Source organism: Scyliorhinus torazame, chromosome 9 (genome assembly GCF_047496885.1).
Source record: "Scyliorhinus torazame isolate Kashiwa2021f chromosome 9, sScyTor2.1, whole genome shotgun sequence".
Classification (NCBI taxonomy): Eukaryota; Metazoa; Chordata; class Chondrichthyes; order Carcharhiniformes; family Scyliorhinidae; genus Scyliorhinus; species Scyliorhinus torazame.
This window is the reverse complement of record NC_092715.1, coordinates 237,719,634-237,747,108: the sequence shown is the minus strand read 5'-3', so window position 1 is coordinate 237,747,108 and position 27,475 is coordinate 237,719,634. Positions and strand designations below refer to the sequence as shown.

The 27,475-nt window shown below is 45.8% G+C and overlaps 1 protein-coding gene across 24 annotated transcripts in view; it reads right to left on the bottom strand.

The window, feature by feature from the left end:
• The window catches only part of LOC140429768 (receptor-type tyrosine-protein phosphatase delta-like), a 3,491,723-nt gene that overhangs the window by 3,343,828 nt on the left and 120,420 nt on the right, over positions 1-27,475 (bottom strand). The window lies entirely within an intron of this gene.

The window sequence follows — 27,475 nt, the reverse complement described above, 5'->3', positions numbered from 1 at the left end:
ATAATATCCTAAAACTACAATAAAATAAATAAATAATTTTTATTGTCACAAATAGGCTTAAATTAACACTGCAATGAAGTTACTGTGAAAGGATTACTATTACTGTGTAATAGAGAAATTTGTTGTATGATTTTTTTCAAAATGGAGAGTAGCCATCTTCCACGGCATTGCACAATGTAGTCTTCAATGTGGCAGATAATTGGAGTAGGCGGGGTGAGCAAATTAAATTCCACATGTATTTTAAGGTCAAAATACTACCCTTATTTTTATACTTGTTTATTCTAAAACCCGATTCACATTTATATCAGAAACTGCTTGTGTTACAGTTATCAAACTGTAATTACACCCTCCCAAAAGTGTGACAATGCAGAACCCCTAGGAGATGGAGAGTTTCATTTCAAATTCAATGTTTAGAAAAGGTTGTTGCCATTGCAAAGGTGATAAAGGCACTTCCAATGGGAGGGCAGTCAGGAATTGTAAGTGGACAAAATATTAAGATACTTACTGAAGACAGATTGTAATACATAAAATGCTACAAATGCACAGCCAGTCAAATACACTCAGAAAGAGGAGGACGCAACTATTTATTTTAGATTTCAGTCACATGATTTTCTCATTTTGCTTTAGATTTTCAGCCTGTCGAAAATCAATAGATGTAGGATGTTGGCCGCTATCATGTGTGCGGTGTGAAAGAAAGACCAGCCCTTTTTAACACCATTTTCAAGCTGAACACTCAACCAAACAATGCGGAAAAAGAAAAAAAAAACTCATTTCAAAGTCAAAACCTGAAAAGCAGCAAAATCCAAATGGTGCTATCAGGACCAACAAAGAAAATGCACTGTGGCCTGCTGTCCGACCGCTGAAATAAGAAAATGTTTGTGGAAAGAGGGCTTCACAAGATTACACAGGACCCAAATGGGCCTCTCCAATACACAAGCCTAATCACACGATGAAATTTACTGAAAGGAAGCCCAGAATTGACAGTGTCATGCGGGCTTTATGTTCAAACTGAAACATAGAACATAGAACATAGAAAATACAGCACAGAACAGGCCCTTCGGCCCACGATGTTGTGCCGAACCTTTGTCCTAGATTAATCATAGATTATCATTGAATTTACAGTGCAGAAGGAGGCCATTCGGCCCTTTGAGTCTGCACCGGCTCTTGGAAAGAGCACCCTACCCAAACTCAACACCTCCACCCAACACCAAGGGCAATTTGGACATTAAGGGCAATTTATCATTGGCCAATTCACCTAACCCGCACATCTTTGGACTGTGGGAGGAAACCGGAGCACCCGGAGGAAACCCACGCAGACACGGGGAGGACGTGCAGACTCCGCACAGACAATGACCCAATCCGGAATCGAACCTGGGACCATGGAGCTGTGAAGCAATTGTGCTATGCACAATGCTACCGTGCTGCCCTTAAGAACAAATAAATCTACACTATATCATTTTACCGTAATCCATGTACCTATCCAATAGCTGCTTGAAGGTCCCTAATGTTTCCGACTCAACTACTTCCACAGGCAGTGCATTCCATGCCCCCACTACTCTCTGGGTAAAGAACCTACCTCTGATATCCCTCCTATATCTTCCACCTTTCACCTTAAATTTATGTCCCCTTGTAATGGTGTGTTCCACCCGGGGAAAAAGTCTCTGACTGTCTACTCTATCTATTCCCCTGATCATCTTATAAACCTCTATCAAGTCGCCCCTCATCCTTCTCCGCTCTAATGAGAAAAGGCCTAGCACCCTCAACCTTTCCTCGTAAGACCTACTCTGCATTCCAGGCAACATCCTGGTAAATCTTCTTTGCACCTTTTCCAGAGCTTCCACATCCTTCCTAAAATGAGGTGACCAGAACTGTACACAGTACTCCAAATGTGGCCTTACCAAAGTTTTGTACAGCTGCATCATCACCTCACGGCTCTTAAATTCAATCCCTCTGTTAATGAACGCGAGCACACCATAGGCCTTCTTCACAGCTCTATCCACTTGAGTGGCAACTTTCAAAGATGTATGAACATAGACCCCAAGATCTCTCTGCTCCTCCACATTGCCAAGAACTCTACCGTTAACCCTGTATTCCGCATTCATATTTGTCCTTCCAAAATGGACAACCTCACACTTTTCAGGGTTAAACTCCATCTGCCACTTCTCAGCCCAGCTCTGCATCCTATCTATGTCTCTTTGCAGCCGACAACAGCCCTCCTTACTATCCACAACTCCACCAATCTTTGTATCGTCTGCAAATTTACTGACCCACCCTTCAACTCCCTCATCCAAGTCATTAATGAAAATCACAAACAGCAGAGGACCCAGAACTGATCCCTGCGGTACGCCACTGGTAACTGGGATCCAGGCTGAATATTTGCCATCCACCACCACTCTCTGACTTCTATCGGTTAGCCAGTTTGTTATCCAACTGGCCAAATTTCCCACTATCCCATGCCTCCTTACTTTCTGCATAAGCCTACCATGGGGAACTTTATCAAATGCCTTACTAAAATCCATGTACACTACATCCACTGCTTTACCTTCATCCACATGCTTGGTCACCTCCTCAAAGAATTCAATAAGATTTGTTAGGCAAGACCTACCCCTCACAAATCCGTGCTGACTATCCCTAATCAAGCAGTGTCTTTCCAGATGCTCAGAAATCCTATCCTTCAGTACCCTTTCCATTACTTTGCCTACCACCGAAGTAAGACTAACTGGCCTGTAATTCCCAGGGTTATCCCTAGTTCCTTTTTTGAACAGGGGCACGACATTCGCCACTCTCCAATCCCCTGGTACCACCCCTGTTGACAGTGAGGATGAAAAGATAATTGCCAACGGCTCTGCAATTTCATCTCTTGCTTCCCATAGAATCCTTGGATATATCCCGTCAGGCCCGGGGGACTTGTCTATCCTCAATTTTTTCAAAATGCCCAACACATCTTCCTTCCTAACAAGTATTTCCTCGAGCTTACCAATCTGTTTCACACTGTCCTCTCCAACAATATCACCCCTCTCATTTGTAAATACGGAAGAAAAGTACTCATTCAAGACCTCTCCTATCTCTTCAGACTCAATACACAATCTCCCGCTACTGTCCTTGATTGGACCTACCCTCGCTCTAGTCATTCTCATATTTCTCACATATGTGTAAAAGGCCTTGGGGTTTTCCTTGATCCTACCCGCCAAAGATTGTTCATGCCCTCTCTTAGCTCTCCTAATCCCTTTCTTCAGTTCCCTCCTGGCTATCTTGTATCCCTCCAATGCCCTGTCTGAACCTTGTTTCCTCAGCCTTACATAAGTCACCTTTTTCCTCTTAACAAGACATTCAACCTCTCTTGTCAACCATGGTTCCCTCACTCGACCATCTCTTCCCTGCCTGACAGGGACATACATATCAAGGACACGTAGCACCTGTTCCTTGAACAAGTTCCACATTTCACTTGTGTCCTTCCCTGCCAGCCTATGTTCCCAACTTATGCACTTCAATTCTTGTCTGACAACATCGTATTTACCCTTCCCCCAATTGTAAACCTTGCCCTGTTGCACGTACCTATCCCTCTCCATTACTAAAGTGAAAGTCACAGAATTGTGGTCACTATCTCCAAAATGCTCCCCCACTAACAAATCTATCACTTGCCCTGGTTCATTACCAAGTACTAAATCCAATATTGCCCCTCCTCTGGTCGGACAATCTACATACTGTGTTAGAAAAGCTTCCTGGACACACTGCACAAACACCACCCCATCCAAACTATTTGATCTAAAGAGTTTCCACTCAATATTTGTGAAGTTAAAGTCACCCATGACTACTACCCTGTGACTTCTGCACCTTTCCAAAATCTGTTTCCCAATCTGTTCCTCCACATCTCTGCTACTATTGGGGGGCCTATAGAAAACTCCTAACAAGGTGACTGCGCCTTTCCTATTTCTGACTTCAACCCATACTACCTCAATAGGGTGATACTCCTCGAACTTCCTTTCTGCAGCTGTTATACTATCTCTAATTAATAATGCCACCCCCCCACCTCTTTTACCACCCTCCCTAATCTTATTGAAACATCTGTAACCAGGGACCTCCAACAACCATTTCTGCCCCTCTTCTATCCAAGTTTCCGTGATGGCCACCACATCGTAGTCCCAAGTACCGATCCATGCCTTAAGTTCACCCACCTTATTCCTGATGCTTCTTGCGTTGAAGTATACACACTCAACCCATCTCCGTGCCTGCAAATACTCTCCTTTGTCAGTGTTCCCTTCCCCACTGCCTCATTACACGCTTTGGCGTCCTGAATATCGGCTACCTTAGTTGCTGGACTACAAATCCGGTTCCCATTCCCCTGCCAAATTAGTTTAAACCCTCCCGAAGAGTACTAGCAAACCTCCCTCCCAGGATATTGGTGCCCCTCTGGTTCAGATGCAACCCGTCCTGCTTGTACAGGTCCCACCTTCCCCAGAATGCGCTCCAATTATCCAAATACTTGAAGCCCTCCCTCCTACACCATTCCTGCAGCCACGTGTTCAACTGCACTCTCTCCCTATTCCTAGCCTCGCTATCACGTGGCACCGGCAACAAACCAGAGATGACAACTCTGTCTGTCCTGGCTTTCAACTTCCAGCCTAACTCCCTAAACTTGTTTATTACCTCCACACCACTTTTCCTACCTATGTCGTTGGTACCAATGTGCACCACGACTTCTGGCTGCTCACCCTCCCCCTTAAGGATCCTGAAGACACGATCCGAGACATCCCTGGCCCTGGCACCCGGGAGGCAACATACCTTCCGGGAGTCTCGCTCGCGACCACAGAATCTCCTATCTATTCCCCTAACCATTGAATCTCCTACAACTATTGCTTTTCTATTCTCCCCCCTTCCCTTCTGAGCCCCAGAGCCAGACTCCGTGCCAGAGACCTGACCGCTAGGGCCTTCCCCCGGTAGGTCATCCCCCCCAACAGCATCCAAAACGGTATACTTGTTTTGAAGGGGAACGACCACGAGGGATCCCTGCACTGTCTGCCTGTTTGTTTTTTTCCCCCTGACTGTAACCCAGCTATTCTTGTCCAGTACCTTGGGTGTGGTTACCTCCCTGTAACTCTTCTCAATCACCCCCTCTGCCTCCCGGATGATCCGAAGTTCATCCAGCTTCAGCTCCAGTTCCCTAACACGGTCTTTGAGGAGCTGAAGTTGGGTGCACTTCCCGCAGGTATAGTCAGTGGGGACACCGGTGGTATCCCTCACCACCCACATCCTACAGGAGGAGCATGTAACTGGCCTAGCCTCCATCCCCTCTTACCTTACAGAATATAGCTGCTGTGTGGACTAACTAGATCTCTGCCCTCCGACCCTGCTCCCAGTCAGCTACACTTCCTGTAAACTCCTGGCTCTCTTCGCACTCTTTGCGGAAATGTCGGAAACAAAATGAAAGGAGCACCTTACTCCCTCCTCACCTAACTCCCTCGGTCACCAAACTCTCACTCTCGCACTCAAAAAGCACCAAATTCAGCACTCCCTCGGTCACCAAACTCTCACTATCGCACTCAAAAAGCACCAAATTCAGCACTCAGTGCAAACATGATCCATCATTGGTATTGTCATCTAAGACTGTCATTGTGAGGCTATCGTGGCCTTTGCACTGTGGCCTGCTGTCCCACCGTTGAAACAAGAAAAAAATAAAAGCTGTTGAGATAACTTCCTGATGGCAAGCAAGTAATGTACCTAATTGATCATGAAATGAGTGCTGCAGCTAAGAGAACCTACCAACAGAAGGGAGAGAGAGTGAAACTGTTGTGTAAGCTCTGTGGTATTTATATGAATCTGGTCAAAACATTTATTGTAGGTGCTCCGTATGCCGTAGCAGAATAGAATCTTGCATTGTAAGTCCGATATAATAAAACATAATCCTTAATTCAGGTATGTGAGTGCGCTCTCGTTATTTCTCAGCTTTTTGTCTCCGATGGAGGGGTTACTGGGTTTTGGGAAGCTGAAATCTTCAAATTATTCAATGCAAAAACAGATTTCCTCTCCTTCCCCCTCTCCGCATTACCTTTGTGTGGCCTTTTCACGAGTCAGGAATATCGTGGATCATGAATCCACACTCACCTCTTTTGAGGTCAGGGTCACCATTGCCAGTCCGAAAGCCAATTTGAAATTCCTCCGTCCACCTCAAGTAGTTTTGTGCATCTGTGCGGACTTTCTAAGCCCTTAAAGAAAACCCCACTGAGTGGGAGACTTTGTGACCTGTTGGGAAAGTCTACGGAGGAATCTGTAATATTCTGACAGATAGTTTTGACAACTTCAAATGTCACTAATTTCGATGTTATATTGTAATGCAAATGTATTTTAATTCATCGTGTGACTCTGCTCTGGAAATATAAGTTGACCATGATATTGACCAGTATCGTTTAAGTGTTGAAATGCACGAGAGTAGTGTTCCCTTTTCAGAAAGTGTCATAATAGAACATAGAACATAGAACAATACAGCGCAGTACAGGCCCTTCGGCCCACGATGTTGCACCGAAACAAAAGCCATCTAACCTACACTATACCATTATCATCCATATGTTTATCCAATAAACTTTTAAATGCCCTTAATGTTGGCGAGTTCACTACTGTAGCAGGTAGGGCATTCCACGGCCTCACTACTCTTTGCGTAAAGAACCTACCCCTGACCTCTGTCCTATATCTATTACCCCTCAGTTTAAGGCTATGTCCCCTCGTGCTAGCCATTTCCATCCGCGGGAGAAGGCTCTCACTGTCCACCCTATCTAACCCTCTGATCATTTTGTATGCCTCTATTAAGTCTCCTCTTAACCTTCTTCTCTCTAACGAAAACAACCTCAAGTCCATCAGCCTTTCCTCATAAGATTTTCCCTCCATACCAGGCAACATCCTGGTAAATCTCCTCTGCACCCGCTCCAAAGCCTCCACGTCCTTCCTATAATGCGGTGACCAGAACTGTACGCAATACTCCAAATGCGGCCGTACCAGAGTTCTGTACAGCTGCAACATGACCTCCTGACTCCGGAACTCAATCCCTCTACCAATAAAGGCCAACACTCCATAGGCCTTCTTCACCACCCTATCAACCTGGGTGGCAACTTTCAGGGATCTATGTACATGGACACCTAGATCCCTCTGCTCATCCACACTTTCAAGAACTTTTCCATTAGCCACATATTCCACATTCCTGTTTTTCCTTCCAAAGTGAATCACCTCACACTTCTCTACATTAAACTCCATTTGCCACCTCTCAGCCCAGCACTGCAGCTTATCTATATCCCTCTGTAACCTGCTACTTCCTTCCTCACTATCGACAACACCACCGACTTTAGTATCGTCTGCAAATTTACTCACCCACCCTTCTGCGCCTTCCTCTAGGTCATTGATAAAAATGACAAACAGCAACGGCCCCAGAACAGATCCTTGTGGTACTCCACTTGTGACAGAACTCCATTCTGAACATTTCCCATCAACCACCACCCTCTGTCTTCTTTCAGCTAGCCAATTTCTGATCCACATCTCTAAATCACCCTCAATCCCCAGCCTCCGTATTTTCTGCAATAGCCTACCGTGGGGAACCTTATCAAACGCTTTGCTGAAATCCATATACACCACATCAACTGCTCTACCCTCGTCTATGCATTCAAACTGGTGAAAACCTGTACTGGGAAAACTCTTGTCATATTTTGGACTGTGATTCAAACATCAGGAAAGCTTCAGATCTGAAATGAAACTATCCTGCCGTTGAAGATTTAAAAAAACTAAGCAATTGTTCCATTCCATTGATTGTCAATCTGCTTCAAAATAAAATGAAACACTATCCACAGCTAAATAAGCCACATCTTTGCTCCACTGTTTACATTTCCCATGGTTTGTTATTATAACTAAGCAAGGGCAGCACGGTGGTGCAGTGGGCTAGCCCTGTTGCCTCACGGCGACGAGGTGCCAGGTTCGATCCCAGCTCTGGGTCACTGTCCGTGTGGAGTTTGCACATTCTCCCTGTGTTTGTGTGGTTTCGCCCCCACAACCCAAAGATTGAACACACTAAATTGCCCCTTAATTGGGCACTCTAAAATTTAAAAAGAAAAAGAAAATTATAGCTAAGAATATTATGAATGTATGTCTGAGTTTCACAAGCTCCAGAGCCCTTATTTAAGCAGAGGACTACATGGGCAATTTTTAGAAGTTATTAAAGGACTGTGTGTTTTTGATGTGGCTAGTGAAATAGGTGTTTACTGCTGTTCCTGAGAATTGTGATGGGCTTTCTAAACAGTGTTCTCTGCACCCACACTTTTAACAATGTCAGCTACCCACAGTCTCAAAGTCAAGGAATGGGATGTTATCTCAGGGTGTAATGCTTGGGAGTGAGAAACCCTCAGCTTGCTTTTGTGCCAGTCCCAACGCTGCTAGTGAGGATCTATTAGCCCCCAAGGCAGACAGCACCGCCCAGTTGACCCTGCCAATTAGGGATGTGTGAGCATATAAATCTCCTGTCAGAATCACTGGTGATATAGATAATAAGAGAGAGGAGAACCAGATGGGAGGCCAAAGGTGACTCTGACTAGGCGAGGGCATAGGCCAGGGCCAGTTCTGCAATGGAGATGGAAGGGTACCTGAGCTATGAGCAGTAGCGGCTGGATAAGGTGTGGAACTGGCTGCGTCGAGGTCAAGGAGGCCAATAGGTGAGGGGGATACTGATGTTGTCCAGTTTTTTTAATCTTCAACGGCAGGATAGTTTCATTTCAGATCTAAAGATTTCCTGATGTTTGAATCACAGTCCAAAATATGACAGGAGTTTTCCCAGCACAGATTTTCACCAGTTTGAATGCATTATGACATTTTCTGAAAATGGAACACTACTCTAGTTCATTTCAACATTTAAACGATACTGGTCAATATCATGTCAACTTATATTTCCAGAGCAGAGTCACACGATGAATTAAAACACATTTGCATTACAATATAACATCAAAATTAGTGACATTTGAAGTTGTCAGAACTATCTATCAGAATATTACGGATTCCTCCGTAGAGAGACCTGGCTGTCTCTCCCTCTTTCTCGCATCCCTCGGAGGTAACTGAGCGATATTGGTATTGAACCAATGGAGCTGGCCACTTTACTTATCATAGTGCTGAAGGAGCACAAACTCCAGCTGCAACATGCAGTGGCATCCAGTGCAGACCCAGTGGCAGGAGACCAAGGGGTCACAGGGCAGGCTCCGGGGCCAGAGGCCTCCGATTCATAACTGGAGAAATGCCCTCGATTTCCCCCGGGATTCCAATTTCACAGGAGATCCATGATTCCATACTCAAGTCAAATGCTATCCTGTCGTCAGGAAAGTCACTTTCACCTCACGTCTAGAATTCAACTCTTTTGTCCATGTTCAGACCGAGTCTGTAATGAGGTCTGGATCTCAAAGGCCTAACAGAACCTGAAGTGCCACTTTATACAATTGTTGACACCAACCTGCCTCACATTTCTGGTGAGAGTAGATTGGTGAGGTGTTAATTGGCCAGATTTGATTTAACTTCCTGCTCTTTGTTAATAGGACATACTTGGTCAATTTTCCACTTTGTTGCATAGATACCAGTTTTTAAGTTGCAGTGGAATAGTTTGGCTAGGTGCAGCTAACCCTGGAGCACAAGTCTTCAGCTCCACGTTTAGGATGCTGTCAGACATCACAACTATTGCTGTATCCAATATCTTCAACCATTTCTTGATATCACACGGTGGCTGAAGACTGCTATTGTCCATAGCACCCCAGTAGCAGTGTTAGGTCCAGTGTGGTAGCTTCGCCAGGTTCACACCTAGTCCTTACTGAAGCAGGATTGGCCGTCTAGCTTGATGAAAATGGTAGAGTGAAAGATGTACAAATTGTTACAGATTGTGGTGAATACAGTTACGCTGCTGCTAATGGCCCACAGTGCCTCATGAACGCCCGGTTTTTACCAGTCAAATCTGTTCTGAATCTAACCCATTTAGCACGGCGGTAGTGCCACACATGGTGCATTATATTCTCAGTGGTATCCAGAACAATGAGGTGGTCAGTCCTTTTAATATTGTTATGGACAGTTGCATCTGTGACAGGTCGATCAGTGAAAATAAGGTCAAAGTAGGTTTTTCCCTTCTGTTGGCTCTTTCATCACCTGCCGTAGGCCCATTCTGGCATGTAGGAGCTTCAGAAACCAGCCTGCCCAATCAATACTGGTGCTACCAATAGAGTCCTGGTGATAAACACTCAAGTCTCCCACCTTTAGAACATTCTGTGCCCTGTGCTTCTTCAACGTGGTGTTCAACATGGAGAAGCACTGATTCCTCAGCTGAGCAAGGGCAGTATGTGGTAATCAATAGGAAATGTATTTGTTTATATTTTCCCGAATGCCATGAGGCTTCATAAAGCCCAGAGTCAATGTTGAGGATTCATAGGTCCTTCAAACTGTACCGCCTGACACCACTGCCAGTAGGGCAGAGCATACCCAAGAATAATGTCGGAGGAGTCTGGCTCATTTGCCATAAGGCATCATTCTATGAGTACGAATATGCCAAGCTAATGCTTGGCTAGTCTGTGAGATAGTTCTCCAATTTTTTAGCACAATTCCCAAGATGTTAGTAAGGAAGATTTTGCAGGATCAATTGGGCTGAGTGTACCGTTATTATGTTTGGTCCCAATGTCAGCCCATTTCTACTATTAATCATCTTTTCTATTGTAGTTTGATACAACTTTTTTTCTTTCATTCAAGAGACACTGGCTAGGCCAGCATTCATTGCCTATTGCGAAGGTGGTGATGAAATGCTATCTTGAACTGCTGCAATCACTGTGGTGTAAATCAACCCACAGTGCTGGTAGGGAGGAAATTCCAGGATGTTGACCTAGCAACAACGAAGGAATGGCAATATATTTCCAAGTCAACCTGGCCACTGGCTTAGAAGGGTACTTGCAGGTGGTGGTCTTCCTATTTGTCTGTTGCCCTTGCCCTTCGAGGTGGTAGCAGTCGATGGTTTGGAAAGTGCTGCCGAAAGAACCTTGGTGAGTTCCTGCTGTGCATCTTGTAGATGGTACACTCTGCCACCGCTGTGCGTCAATGGTGGAGGGAGTGAATGTTTGTGGAAGGATTGCCAACGAAGTGGTGCTGAACATTCCCATTTCTGGGGCATGACCCTATTGCGCCTGGAGCTGGCCCAATCACGAGTCACCCGACTCACTCTAACCGGTATAATTGGAGATATGATGGCTCAATTAAATACCCGGACGCCAGATACACTTGGCACCCGGTAGTCCAAGGCCATGCCTGCGAGACCTCGCCAGCGTACTGCTTAGTACTGGTCTGTACAAAAATGGACCAGGCGTAATGGCACCCTGAGGGCTCGCACAGTCAATTAGAGCCCCCCGGGTGGTCAGGGGGGACAGGGCAGGGTGGTACCCTGGCATGCACTCTGGCACCTGGGTATCTTGGCACTGCCATTGTGCTATTCTGGAAGTGCCAGGGTGCCCGGGTGCCATGTTGGCACAACCCGGGGTCAGGCCAGGTGAGTTTGCCCATGGGGGGGGGGGGGGGGGGGCGTTGTAAGGAGGGATTCCAGGGGCCTCAACAATGGTTCCAGAGCCATTCTTTCACTGAAGGACTTGTTCAGTGAACAAGTTATGTACACAGATCAGAGGTAGTGATCAAATATCACCTTATAGAATCATAGAAGTTTACAGCATGGAAACAGGCCCTTCGGCCCAACCAGTCCATGCCGCCCAGTTTTTACCATTAAGCTAGTCCCAGTTGCCCGCACTTGGCCCATAACCCTCTCTACACATCTTACCCATGTAACTATCTAAATGCTTTTTAAAAGACACAATTGTACCCGCCTCTACTACTACCTCTGGCAGCACATTCCAGGCACTCACTATCCTCTGAGTGAAGAAATTGCCCCTCTGGGCCCTTCTGAATCTCTCCCCTCTCACCTTAAACCTATGCCCTCTAGTTTTAGACTCCCCTACCTGGGATACATCCTTATCTATGCCCCTCATTATTTTATAGACCACTATAATATCACCCCTAAGCCTCCTACGCTCCAGGGAAAAAAGTCCCAGTCTATCCAGCCTCTCCTTATAACTCAAACCATCAAGTCCCGGTAACATCCTAGTAAATCTTTTCTGCACTCTTTCTAGTTTAATAATATCCTTTCTATAATAGGGTGACCAGAACTGCACACAGTATTCCAAGTGTGGCCGTACCAATGCCTTGTACAACTTCAACAAGACGTCCCAACTCCTGTATTCAATGTTCTGACCAATGAAACCAAGCATGCTGAATGCCTTCTTCATCACCCTGTCCACCTGCGACTCCACCTTCAAGGAGCTATGAACCTGTACTCCTAGATCTCTTTGTTCTATAACTCTCCCCAATGCCATGCCATTAACTCAGTAGGTCCTGGCCTGATTCGATCTGCCAAAATGCATCACGTCACATTTATCTAAATTAAACTCCATCTGCCATTCGTCGGCCCACTGGCCTAATTGATCAAGATCCCGTTGCAATCCTAGATAACCTTCTTCACTATCCACTGTGCCACCAATCTTGGTGTCATCTGCAAACTTACTAACCATGCCTCCTAAATTCTCATCCAAATCATTAATATAAATCACAAATAACAGTGGACCCAGCAACGATCCCTGAGGCACACCACTGGTCACAGGCCTCCAGTTTGAAAAACAACCCTCTACAACCACCCTCTGTCTTCTGTCGTCCAGCCAATTTTGAATCCAATTGGTAACCTCACCCTGGATCCCGTGAGCTTTAACCTTCTGCAACAACCTACCATGCGGTACCTTGTCAAAGGCTTTGCTAAAGTCCATGTAGACAACGTCTACTGCACTGCCCTCATCTACCTTCTTGGTCACCCCCTCAAAAAACTCAATCAAATTTGTGAGACATGATTTTCCATGCACAAAGCCATGCTGACTGCCCCAAATCAGTCCTTGCCTCTCTAAATGCTTGTAGATCCTGTCTCTCAGAATACCTTCTAGCAACTTACCTACTACAGACGTTAGGCTCACCAGTCTGTAGTTCCCAGGCTTTTCCCTGCTGCCCTTCTTAAACAAGGGCACAACATTCGCCACTCTCCAATCTTCAGGCACCTCACCTGTGGTTGCCGATGATTCAAATATCTCTGTTAGGGGACCCGCAATTTCCTCCCTAGCCTCCCTCAACATCCTGGGACACATTTCATCAAGTCCCGGGGATTTATCTACCTTGATGCGCTTTAAGACTTCCAGCACCTCCTCCTCTGTAATATGCACACTTCTCAAGGCATCACTATTTATTTCCCTTAGTTTCCTAACATCCATGCCTTTCTCCACCGTGAATACCGATGAGAAATATTCATTCAGGATCTCACCCAACTCTTGTGGCTCTGCACATAGATGTCCTTGTTGATCCTTAAGAAGCCCTACTCTGTCCCTAGTTACTCTTTTTCCCTTTATGTATCTGTAGAAGCTCTTTGGATTCTCCTTTGCATTATTTGCCAAAGCAATTTCATGTCCCCTTTTTGCCCTCCTGATTTCCCTCTTAACTCTATTCCGACAATCTCTATACTCTTTAAGGGATCCACTTGATCCCAGTTGTTTATGTACGTCATATGCCTCCTTCTTTTTTTTGACCAGAGTCTCAATATCTCGAGTCATCCAGGGTTCCCTACTTCTACCAGCCTTGCCCTTCACTCTAAAGGGAATGTCCTTACCCTGAACCCTGGTTAACACATTTTTAAAAGCCTCCCATTTACCAGCCGTCCCTTTGCCTGCCAACAGTCTCCCCCAATCTACCTCTGCAAGTTCCTGTCTGATACCATCAAAATTGGCCTTGCCCCAATTAAGAATTTTAACTCTTGGGCCAGACCTATCATTCTCCATAGCTATCTTAAAACTAATGGAGTTATGGTCACTTGTCCCAAAGTGACCCCTCACTAACACTTCTGTCACTTGCCCTTCCTTATTTCCCAAGACAAAGTCAAGTTTTGCCCCCTCTCTAGTCGGTCCATCCACATACTGAATGAGAAATTCCTCCTGAATACACTCAACAAATTTCCCTCCATCCAAGCCCCTAATGCTATGGCTGTCCCAGTCAATGTTGGGAAAGTTAAAGTCCCCTACTATTACCACACTATTATTCTTGCAGCTATCTGTAATCTCCTTACATATTTGCTCCTCAATTTCCCGCTGACTATTTGGGGGCCTGGAGTACAGTCCTATCAAGGTGATCTCTCCCCTCTTATTTTTCAGTTCCACCCATATAGACTCAGTGGGCGAACCCTCGGATATATCCCCTCTAAGTACTGCCGTGATGTTCTCCCTAATCAAAAACGCCACTCCCCCTCCTCTCTTACCTCCTGTTCTATCCTTTCTATAGCATCTGTACCTTGGAACATTGAGCTGCCAGTCCTGCCCCTCCCTTAGCCATGTTTCAGCCATAGCTATAATATCCCAGTCCCATGTGCCCATCCATGCCCTGAGTTCATCCGCTTTGCCCGTCAGGCCCCTTGCATTGAAATAAATGCAGTTTAATGTAGACTTTCCTTGCTCTCTGCCCTGCTTTCTCTGGTCATGCTTTACACACTCTCCCTTCCTGCCTTTTGTTTCCGTCCCCACTGACTTCCTACATCGGTTCCTATCCCCCTGCCACATTAGTTTAAACCCTCCCCAACTGCACTAGCAAACACACCCCCGAGAACATTGGTTCCGGTCCCACCCAGATGCAGACCGTCCGATTTGTACAGGTCCCACCTCCCCCAGAACCGGTCCCAATGTCCCAGGAATTTGAAACCCTCCCTCTTGCACCATCTCTCAAGCCACGTATTCATCCTAGCTATCCTGTCATTCCTACTCTGACTATCACGTGGCACTGGTAGCAATCCTGAGATTACTATCTTTGAGGTCCTACTTTTTAGTTTAACTCCTAACTCCCTAAATTCAGCTTGTAGGACCTCATCCCGTTTTTTACCTATATCGTTGGTGCCTATATGCACCACGACAGCTGGCTGTTCACCCTCCCCCTCCAGAATGCCCTGCAGCCGCTCCGAGACATCCTTGACCCTTGCACCAGGGAGGCAACATACCAACCTGGATTCTCGTTTGCGTCCGCAGAAACGCCTGTTTATTCCCCTTACAATTGAATCCCCTATCACTATAGCTCTGCCACTCTTTTTCCCACCCTTCTGTGCAGCAGAGCCAGCCACGGTGCCATGAACCTGGCTTCTGCCACCTTCCCCTGGTGAGCCATCTCCCCCAACAGTTTCCAAAACGGTAAATCTGTTTTGGAGGGAGATGACCGCAGGGGATCCCTGCACTGCCTTCCTACTCTTCCTCTGTCTGTTGGTCACCCATTCCCTATCTGCCTCAGTAATTTTAATCTGCGGTGCGACCAACTCACTGAATGTGCTATCCACAACTTCCTCAGCATCGCGGATGCTCCAAAGTGAATCCATCTGCAGCTCCAGAGCCTTCAAGCGGTCTAACAGGAGCTGCAGTTGGACACACTTCTTGCAGATGAAGGAGTCAGGGACACCAGAAGGGTCCCTGACTTGCCACATCTCACAAGAGGAGCATAACACGGGTCTGAGCTCTCCTGCCATGACTTAAACCTGAAGTTAAATTTGAACTACACTACACAGCTAAGAGAAAGTCAAAGAGAGAAATCACTTACCAGTCACAAGCCAATCACTTACCTGCTGGCTGTGATGTAATTGCTCCCGAGACTCCCTCACAGGTCTGCTTCTCTGCACCTCCTTAAGATGAGCACCAAATTCCCTTAACTAGTTAATTAATTTACTTAATTAATTGGGTTGTTTTTTTTCTGGAAACTCAACCCCAAACACCAAACTCCAAAAAAACACAGCCCTCACTCACTTCTTACCCGAACTCAGCCTTACCCAAACTGAGATACACTCTGTTTGCTTCCAGCACTCTCCGTTTCTAAAGGCACTTCAGCCACACCTTTTGTATCCTTCCTGATTTACAGTCAGCCAATAGGCCTGCTCCCGAAACTGATCTCCCGAAACTAACAGCTGACCTGCAAGGTAAGGAGGTTGTTAAACAGTACTTACCTCTCCCAGGCCGCGAACTTTTAAACTCTCCGCTCTGACTCGCAGCTCCCGCGCTTTTTAAATCTCCCGCGCTGTTTTCAATGTCCCGGCTCACTCTCTCTCCCGCTCCCAGCTGACCTGCAAGGTAAGGAGGTTGTCAAACAGTACTTACCTCTCCCAGGCCGCGAACTTTTAAACTCTCCGCTCTGACTCGCAGCTCCTGCGCTTTTTAAATCTCCCGCGCTGTTTTCAATGTCCCGGCTCTCTCTCTCCCGCTCCCGCCTTAATGAGGCAGAGATGGGGTATCATCATTTCAAAATATTTCCCACCAATTGCAGTCAGGTTTGCATTTGTGTCAAGCTCACGAAAAGACAAAATTATCAATTTTTCAAAGATAATACGTTGTGTATGATGAAGAGACTCTACGGACAAGCATACCATACAATATGTTACCATATCGTAGCCACCATGAAGGCTTCAGATTTAATCTCTGATCAGTGTTGAATTAGTTGCGCCATGCAACTGACTTCAGTATCCCTCCAAAAAGCCAGAATTCCCACTCACGATCATTATCCCGACACGCTGCTAGAAAGTGCTTTTGAGCATTGGTCAAGGGTATGATGTCTAATGGTTTAATCGTCTGCTTATGCTCACGATCTAGAATAAACAAAAAATAGGCATTTAATGAAGGACAAAAGCACCTGCGAGAATGCTGGCACTTGCAAAAGTTCTGCACTCCTCTCTTCTCCTTCAACGCACTCCTTGAAACTTATCTGTTTTAGACCAATGGTTTGCTAACTCCTCCTAGTCTATCTGTATTTGGCTGCGTCAGTTTTTCCTTCTGCATCTGTGAAGCGTTGAGATGTTTTTTCTATCATAAAAGTCACCATATAAATCTAAGTTAATATTATAAATAACATCCTGTTGGAAGTAGTTCGCAAATTATGCTACCTTGGACCCACAGTGACAGCCAATCCTTTGCTGCAGAACTCAATATATACATGGGGAAATCACCTTTGGGCGACTCACAAACCATGCATGCTGCAACATTAAGCTGACTCTTCGGATCAGCAAGATGGTTTATGAGGCTTGTATTCTCAGCACTTAACAGTATGGTTGTGAAGCATGGACACCTGATAGAAATCTACTTTTCTTATAGGTAATAAAGGAAGAAATGATTTAGTGACATTATACTATTAAAAGTCAGATATTAACTATGACCAGCAGAAAATGCTGAGAGCAAAAGAAAAGATCAGATAAGGAAGTCATTGGGCTGGGCCTATGGGTTGTCACGGATTTTAACTGCCAATCCACGTTCAATTTGAATACATCGTTCTACTAAGGCCCTGGAGGTAGTACCCCCTAGCCCCAGTCAGGAAGGACCAGGTTTAAAGTTTTAGACAATGACTGACAACAACGAAGAAAGAAAGCTCAACATTCTTGGCCTCTCATGGAAGAACAAAATCACAAATGCGACAGTACTCTCAAACTCAAAACTCCCAAGTGTTTTGGCACTCATCAACTAGAGGTGCCTTCGTTGACTCATGCATGTCCGCAGAATGGAAGATGGACATATACCAAAGGACTTGCTGTGTAGTAAGGGAGCCTGAGCCGGACAACCAGTCAGAATGATTGACGGAGGAGCTCAATATTCCGGGGTATATATTTTTCAAATGGGCGTTAAAAAGGAGGTGGTGTCGTAATGTTGATCAAGGAGTCAATTACTGGAGTGAGGGGAGATGATATCTTAGCAGACCCCTCAATTAAGGCCATATAGATGGAAATTAAAAACTAAAAGGGGCTCATGTTTCTGGGAGTGTACTGTAGGTCCCCAAAATGTCAGGGACAATTTGAAGAGCAGATATCTTAGAGAAGTGTAAAAACAATAGGGTAATAATAGTCAGAGATTTCAACTTCCCCAATATTAATTGGGATGGGTAAAGTGTGAAAGGCTGAGAGGAGGAGGAATTCTTAAAGTGCATCCAGGAGAGTATGTTGAGTGAGCACACAGAACGTCCTACCTGAGAGTTGGCAGTACTGAACCCAATTTTGGGGAATGAAGCCGGGCAAGTGGTATAAGTGTCAGTAGAGTAGCATTTTGGTGGCAGTGAACAAAATTCAGTCAGGTTTAAAGTAGATATGGAAAAGAATAAGGATAGATCACAAATAAAGGTTCTGAATTGTGGGATGGCTGTTTCTGGCCAAATAGAACTGGGGGCAGCTACTTGTAGGAAAATCCATCTCAAAACAGTGGGTGTCATTCAAAAAGGAAATTGAAAGAGTACAGGACCAACATGTTCCTGTAAAGTTCAAAAATGGGACAAAATGATCCAGAGAACCCTGGATTTCAATGGATATACAGGATTAGATAAGGGGAAAAAGGGAGGCTCCAAACAGTGGTTGCCCTGGAAGAGTAAAGAAAGTGCAAGGGGGGGTATTTAAAAATAAATTTCGTGAGTGAAGGGTGGGCATGAAAAAACACTGGCAGGCAAAATAAAGGAAAACCTCAATGTGTTTTATAAGTCTGCGAAGGGCAAGAGGGTAACCAGAGAAAGTGTAGGGCCCATTAGGGGCCAAAGTGGCAATTTGTGTATGGAGCCGAAAGATATAGATGAGATATGTAGATGAGATGTTAAATGAGTATTTTGCATCTGTGTTCACTATGGAGAAGGGTGAGGTAGGTATAGAAAACAGGGGAGGACTGTGATATAATTGAACAGATTAGCATTGACAGGGAGCAGATGTTTGCAGTTTTAGTGGGTTTAAAATTGGATAAATCCCCAGGCCCAGATTAGATGTATCCTAGGCTGCTATGCAAGGCAAGGGAACAGAGTGTAGGGGCACTGACACAAATGTTTAAATAATCTCTGGCCACAGGTGAGGTCCAAGAGGACTGGAGGTCCTAATGTGGTACTATTATTCAAGAAAGGAAGTCGGGAAAAATCAGGCAATTACAGGCCGGTGAGTCTAAAATCAGTGATAGGGAAATTATTGGAAAAGTTCAGAGGGACAGAACTTTTTTTTTTAAATTTAAAAATAAATTTAGAATGCCCAATTCGTTTTTTCCAATTAAGGGACAATTTAGCGTGGCCAATCTTCCTACCCTGCACTCTTTGGGTTGTGGGGGCAAAACCCACGCAAACACAGGGAGAACGTGCAAACTCCACACGGACAGTGACCCAGAGCCGGGTCGAACCTGGGACCTTGGCACCGTGAGACAGCAGTGCTAACCACTGCACCACCGTGCTGCCCTGTGAGGGACAGAATTAATCTCCACTTGGAGAAGCAAGGAATAATCAAGAACAGTCAGCATGGCTTTGTCAGGGTGAGATCACGTCTAACTTTTCGATGAGGTGACTAGCTGTGTAAACAAAGCTAGTGCAGTTGATGTTGTCTACATGGACTTCAGTAAGTCTTTTGACAAGGTCCGCATGGGAGACTTATCAAGCAGATAAGAGCCCATAGAACCCAGAGCAATTTGGCAAATTGGATATAAAATTGGCTTAGTGGTAGGAGCAGAGAATGATAGTCGAAGGCTGTTTTTGTGACTTAAAGCCTGTGTCACAGGAATTGGTGCTGGGTCCCTTGCTGTTTGTAGTGTACATTAATGATCTTGATGTGAATGTGGGGGATATGGTAAGTACGTTTGCAGATAACACAAAAATTGGTGGTTTGGTAAATAGCGAGGAGGAAAGCCTTTGATTACAAGATGATATAGACAGGCTGGTCAGACGGGCAGAACAGTGGCAAATGGAATTTCACCCTGAAAGGTGGGAGGTGATTCATTTTGGGAGGAGTAACAAGGCAAGAGAATACACCAGTGAGATGGTAGGAAGTACTGAGGACCAGAGGGACCTTGGGGTGCATGTCCAAATATCCCTGAAGGCAATAGGGCAGGAAGAGAAGGTGGTTAAGAAGGCACGTGGAATACTTGCCTCCATTATGTGTGGCATAGCAGGGAGGTTATGATGGAGCTGTGTAAAACGCTTGTCAGGCCAAAGTACTGTGTGCAGTGCCGGCTTCCACATTGTAGGAAGAATGTGATTGTACTGGAAAGGGCGCAGAGGAGATTCGCCAGGTTGTTGCCTGGGCTGGAACATTTCAGCTATGAAGAGAGGCTGGTTACGCTGGAGTTGTTTCCTTAGAGCAGAGAAGCTTGAGAGGAGACCTGATTGAAGTGAACAAAACTATAAAAGATATAGATGTGGTAGATAGGAAGAAACCTTTCCCCTTGCTAGAAGGGGCAATAAGCGGAGGGATAGATTTTAAGGTAAAGGGCAGGAGATTTAGAGAGGATTTGAGGAAAAACATTTTCGCCCAGAGGGAGGTAGAAATCTGGAATTCACTACCTGAAATGGTGGTAGAGATGGGAACCCTCACAACATTTAAAAAGCATTTAAATGTGCACTTGAAATACCACAGCATAGAAGGCTATGGACCAAAGGACCAAGTGCTGGAAAAAGGGATTTCGATCAGTAGATACTTGACGGCTGTCACAGTCACGAGGGGCCAAAGTGCCTCTTTCTGTGCTGTGAAACATATGACTCAAAGATACCAACATCTCTGGTTCCAATGATGCTTCCAAGCCCGACATGTAAGGTCTCGAAAAAAAAGTCTCACACTTGGAGGTACTAGCTGACAACAGAGGAAATTGGCAACAGCACTGTGGGCCGGCATGCACCAACATGATGATCGATATGATAATAATCTTTATTATTGTCACAAGTAGGCTTACATTAACACTGCAATGAAGTTACTGTGAAAAGCCCCTATTTGCCACATTCCGGCGCCTGTTTGGGTACACAGCGGGAGAATTCAGAATGTCCAATTCACCTAACAGCACGTCATTTGTGACTTATGGGGGAAACCGGAGCACCCGGAGGAAACCAACGCAAACACAGGGAGAAGGTGCAGACTCCACAGAGACAGTGACCCAAGCCGGAACTGAACCTGGCACCCTGGCGCTGTGAAGCAACAGTGCTAACCATGTCGCCAATAACTCAAGGCAGCTTGGCACCAGGCGCTAACACCAAAAACAGCAACCACCTGAGAACCACTTCATATGAAGCGCTTGTGGCAGAAGCTGCCTCTCATGGATTGGTCTCTTCAGCCATCAGCAAAAGTGCAACATATGAAGGTACCAATCTGAATGAAGCAAATCATAACCGGGGACTACCATATCAGCAGCACTCCCTCAATAATCACCCTCACTTGAGTTCAAAACATTTGCTTCACACAAACGCTTATTTTGCATCTTCTTACGATCCCAGACCAGAACCCAACAGTGGCTAGGATACTGGACAGAAACCCCAATATTTTCTTTAAATTTTGGAAAACTGTGAAGAAAGGATATCCCACTCCAGGAGTGATTTCACAAAGAAATAGGAATATGGTATTTTAAAGAAACCTTGGGCGTCATTCTCCGACCCCCCGACGGGTCGGAGAATGGCCGTTGGCCGCCGTGAATCCCGCCCCCGCCCCCGCCGAAGTCTCCGGTACCGGAGATTGGGCGGGGGCAGGAAATCGGGCCGCGCCGGTTGGCGGGACCCCCCGCTGGATTCTCCGGCCCGGATGGGCCGAAGTCCCGCCCAGGAATTGCCTGTCCCGCCGGCGTAAATCAAACCTGGTATTTACCGGCGGGACCAGGCGGCATGGGCAGGCTCCGGGGTCCTGGGGAGGGGGGCGCGGGGCGATCTGACCCCGGGGGGTGCCCCCACGGTGGCCTGGCCCGCGATCGGGGCCCACCGATCCGCGGGCAGGCCTGTGCCGTGGGGGCACTCTTTCCCTTCCGCCTCCGCTACGGCCTCCACCATGGCGGATGTGGAAGAGACTCTCCCCACTGCGCATGCGCGGGAAACTGACAGCGGCCGCTGACGCTCCCGCGCATGCGCCGGGATACTGACAGCGGCCGCTGATGCTCCCGCGCATGCGCCGCATTTCCGCGCCAGCTGGCGGGGCAACAAACGCCATTTCCGCCAGCTGGCGGGGCGGAAATCCCTCCGGCGTCGGCCTAGCCCCTCAATGTCGGGGCTCGGCCGCCAAAGATGCGGAGCATTCCGCACCTTTGGACCGGCGCGATGCCCGTCTGATTGGGGCCGTCTTTGGCGCCAGTCGGCGGACATCCCGCCGTTGGGGGAGAATTTTGCCCCTGATTACTCACATGGTATTAAAATATATTTAATATCAAATGAGAAAATAACTTACAATTGCCCTTGAAAGAATGCTACTCAATGCAGTGAACACAATACCCTTAACTGCTATTTTTATTCCCACTCAAACTCCAGGAAAAACTATCTAAGCTCTCAATTTACTTAAATGCCATTGGCACATAGGAATACCTGCTGAGAATGAAAGATCTTATGCCAGTGCTTTAAAGAAAATACCCGAATCCTGTCAGAACCATGCAGAAACTTTGACTGTATTTTTTCAGAAGCTGTTTCAGTCAGTGTGTTCACCTTTCCAACCACAGTACTCGTCTGTCTGCAGACATATCTTTGAACTGAACTGCATAGAGAAAGATCTTGACTGGTGTTCACAACTTCACCTAATTCACAACTGACCTGCTTTCCCTGCAAAATGGCTGATACCTTAGCTCCACCCAGTAACAACATTGTCTTACCAGCTGAAATCTAATTAGCTCCACAGGGAATCCCCTTAATCCAAACAAAACTGCATCAGCACAAGCCTTTTATGATGACATAATTGCACCCCGGGCTCCCATCACCTTTGTTGCCTTTCAAACTGGGATTTCTTTCAAAATATAACTGCAGCAGTCACAGACACTAATCCAGGGTTTTAACCCTTAGTGTACCAAAGACCTATAATACAATACATCTGAAATTCCAACATTCATTACAGCCTAAAAAAGTTACCCACAAGGAAGATGACTATCACGAATTATCACCTTCCTCCACAAAGCCTGTGAAATAATTTTAAGGCCACGTTATAACTACTTGGCTATTATAAGGGTTCTGGGGTCTCTCTTCAACAATTTATATCTTCCCATTGTCAGATGATACATGAGAGGAGGGTTCTTAAAACTGCTCACATAAAAATTGCAAGAGAAGTAATAGAACATAGAACATAGAAAATACAGCACAGAACAGGCCCTTCGGCCCACGATGTTGTGCCGAACCTTTGTCCTAGATTAATCATAGATTATCATTGAATGTACAGTGCAGAAGGAGGCCATTCGGCCCTTTGAGTCTGCACCGGCTCTTGGAAAGAGCACCCTACCCAAACTCAACACCTTCACCCAACACCAAGGGCAATTTGGACATTAAGGGCAATTTATCATTGGCCAATTCACCTAACCCGCACATCTTTGGATTGTGGGAGGAAACCGGAGCACCCGGAGGAAACCCACGCAGACACGGGGAGGACGTGCAGACTCCGCACAGTCAGTGACCCAAGCCGGAATCGAACCTGGGACCCTGGAGCTGTGAAGCAATTGTGCTATCCACAATGCTACCGTGCTGCCCTTGAGAACAAATAAATCTACACTATATCATTTAACCGTAATCCATGTACCTATCCAATAGCTGCTTGAAGGTCCCTAATGTTTCCGACTCAACTACTTCCACAGGCAGTGCATTCCATGCCCCCACTACTCTCTGGGTAAAGAACCTACCTCTGATATCCCTCCTATATCTTCCACCTTTCACCTTAAATTTATGTCCCCTTGTAATGGTTTGTTCCACCCGGGGAAAAAGTCTCTGACTGTCTACTCTATCTATTCCCCTGATCATCTTATAAACCTCTATCAAGTCGCCCCTCATCCTTCTCCGTTCTAATGAGAAAAGGCCTAGCACCCTCAACCTTTCCTCGTAAGACCTACTCTCCATTCCAGGCAACATCCTGGTAAATCTTCTTTGCACCTTTTCCAAAGCTTCCACATCCTTCCTAAAATGAGGCGACCAGAACTGTACACAGTGCTCCAAATGTGACCTTACCAAAGTTTTGTACAGCTGCATCATCACCTCACGGCTCTTAAATTCAATCCCTCTGTTAATGAACGCGAGCACACCATAGGCCTTCTTCACAGCTCTATCCACTTGAGTGGCAACTTTCAAAGATGTATGAACATAGACCCCAAGATCTCTCTGCTCCTCCACATTGCCAAGAACTCTACCGTTAACCCTGTATTCCGCATTCATATTTGTCCTTCCAAAATGGACAACCTCACACTTTTCAGGGTTAAACTCCATCTGCCACTTCTCAGCCCAGCTCTGCATCCTATCTATGTCTCTTTGCAGCCGACAACAGCCCTCCTTACTACCCACAACTCCACCAATCTTCGTATCGTCTGCAAATTTACTGACCCACCCTTCAACTCCCTCATCCAAGTCATTAATGAAAATCACAAACAGCAGAGGACCCAGAACTGATCCCTGCGGTACGCCACTGGTAACTGGGATCCAGGCTGAATATTTGCCATCCACCACCACTCTCTGACTTCTATCGGTTAGCCAGTTCGTTATCCAACTGGCCAAATTTCCCACTATCCCATGCCTCCTTACTTTCTGCATAAGCCTACCATGGGGAACTTTATCAAATGCCTTACTAAAATCCATGTACACTACATCCACTGCTTTACCTTCATCCACATGCTTGGTCACCTCCTCAAAGCATTCAATAAGATTTGTAAGGCAAGACCTACCCCTCACAAATCCGTGCTGACTATCCCTAATCAAGCAGTGTCTTTCCAGATGCTCAGAAATCCTATCCTTCAGTACCCTTTCCATCACTTTGCCTACCACCGAAGTAAGACTAACTGGCCTGTAATTCCCAGGGTTATCCCTCGTCCCTTTTTTGAACAGGGGCACGACATTCGCCACTCTCCAATCCCCTGATACCACCCCTGTTGACAGTGAGGACGAAAAGATCATTGCCAACGGCTCTGCAATTTCATCTCTTGCTTCCCATAGAATCCTTGGATATATCCCGTCAGGCCCGGGGGACTTGTCTATCCTCAAGTTTTTCAAAATGCCCAACACATCTTCCTTCCTAACAAGTATTTCCTCGAGCTTACCAATCTGTTTCACACTGTCCTCTCCAACAATATTGCCCCTCTCATTTGTAAATACAGAAGAAAAGTACTCGTTCAAGACCTCTCCTATCTCTTCAGACTCAATACACAATCTCCCGCTACTGTCCTTGATCGGACCTACCCTCGCTCTAGTCATTCTCATATTTCTCACATATGTGTAAAAGGCCTTGGGGTTTTCCTTGATCCTACCCGCCAAAGATATAATATTTTGCTTACTCTTTTACCAATTTATTAAAGAAGTGTTTAATCTGCAATACACTTTAAATTGGATGTATACACCATAACAATCAGCATAAAGGTGAAAGATATCAGGCTCAATTTTCCCACCGTGTAACGCTCGGCACAGAACTGGGCGCAACGGGTGAATCGTGGGAGGGGCCCAATTGGGTCTTCGTGCTGGGTGCAAATCCTTGCATGAGTCACTTGATTACTCATGGCACCCAGCTCGATCTGGATCATGCCCTCATTGGGCCGGATCTGGATAATGGTATTTAAATGAGCCATTAGGCTCATTTAAGTATCTCAATGCTGCATTGACTCAGAGCCCGGGAGTCAACAGCCATGTCTGCGAGGCCTCAACAAAGCGCAGGTTAGTACTGGTTCCCCCCAGCGTGGGAACAGGCATGATGGCATTTTGGAGGGTCTCGGAGCCATTGCCAGGGTGTCCAGCTGGCACTTCCAGGATGCAGAGGCACTGCCAGGGTGGCAGGCTGGCAGTGCCAATGTTCCCAGATGGCACTGCCAATGGAAGGGCCAGGGCTTGGGGAGGGGGGGGGGGGCAGGCCCATGTAAAGGGGGGGGGGGGGTGTGAGGGAAGTTATGAAGGAGCCACTGAAAGGTTGGGGTGAAGGGATGTCCTGAAAGGCGGAGGGGGGTTGTACAGCCTTTCAAAATGATGCCCCAATGTCTGAGGAGCCGGTCTTGCTGGCGAGTTCAGCTCCCCAGTGTAGGAAACATTTCAAAGTGTGGCCTCAACGGGGCAAAACTCCCCAAGGTACAAAAAAAATCAAAGTGTCATTGAATAGCGGTCTCCATCGCAGCATTGTAGCCATTGCAAAACAACCCGCCAAACGCGCCCAAGATCTCACTTTGAAAATCTTCCGGGGAATCGCGCCATCGTCTTAGTTCCACTAGCAAATCTAGTGAAAAAGACTTTAAAACAACTAAAACCAATTATGGATATGCATCAAAGATTCAAAGTATTATTTTATCTTAAATCCCCGAGTGTTTCATTTGCCAGGCAGCTGGACACAAAAGGTTGTCTGCTTTAAGATATCTAACCCCTCCATATCCAGAGAAATATTGGAGGAATCAAAACACATTTGAACTATATTACAATACCTCTGATTTCGTCGAGAGAAATCAGTATGCTTTTATCTTCTGAAGCAGATTACACCCTCTATGTTCTCATAAAGTGCTGCTAAACTTTTGATAGGGAAATAGAGATTTTTTAAAAATAGCTTCTTTCTGCTCCAGCTTAGATAGAGCTGTGTTCCTAAAGTATGCCCAATTCTGAATTCGCTGAGCTAAGTTCTAGGGATGGCTTCTTAATAGACAACAGAAAGTGTGCAAAGTTGTGTCACCATTAATATTCCCGAAATTTCCTTTGCTTGTGAATAAAGCAATTAAGCTTATCTCTGTTTCCAAAAAAAGGAAGAGGTCCAGTGGAAGCTGATAGATGGCACAGATGAGGTAATGTTTATGTTTAAGGCTAGTGTTGCCCTCGATGTGTGAGTTAAAAGGGCTCTTGACTAGCCCTTATCCATTTTCTCAATTCTTAAGTATAACATCATAAATATATATGAATTCTACATATTTACTCGGGTGTTTCCTTCCATCTCTCCCAATGGAATTGTTTTCCTGCTGGTATCAGCTTACACACATGGAGGGATGTCAACGCAGTATCCACTGCTGTTCCAGTGTGATTTACCTATTTCAGGACTGCAAGAGACGATCCGGAGAGAAGCAGCTTCACGCAATCCAAATCTTACCAGATGACTCAAGCGTCCACTTTGCACCATTTCCAACATTAAGAGGGCAAATGACCACTTTACAAGAAAGAAAATTTCAATATTTTATTAACGTACAAGTACAAGCAAAATGTGATACCAGTTCCAAATGACGCCGCATGTGGAATACTAAAAAAAACAAAGTGACATTTCTACACATTTTTAGAGCATCACATTTTCCATCAGTGACCTGTAACAATCGTGTGATTGGAAACACAAACCATGTTCTCGAAAAGAAAACCATTCGGAAACAAAACCAGCCACACTGAGCCTTCAGAAATGATACAATAATGAGTGCTGAAAGGTGAATAATTTGTAAAAGAATGAGGCTTTATTTAAGCTTGATTC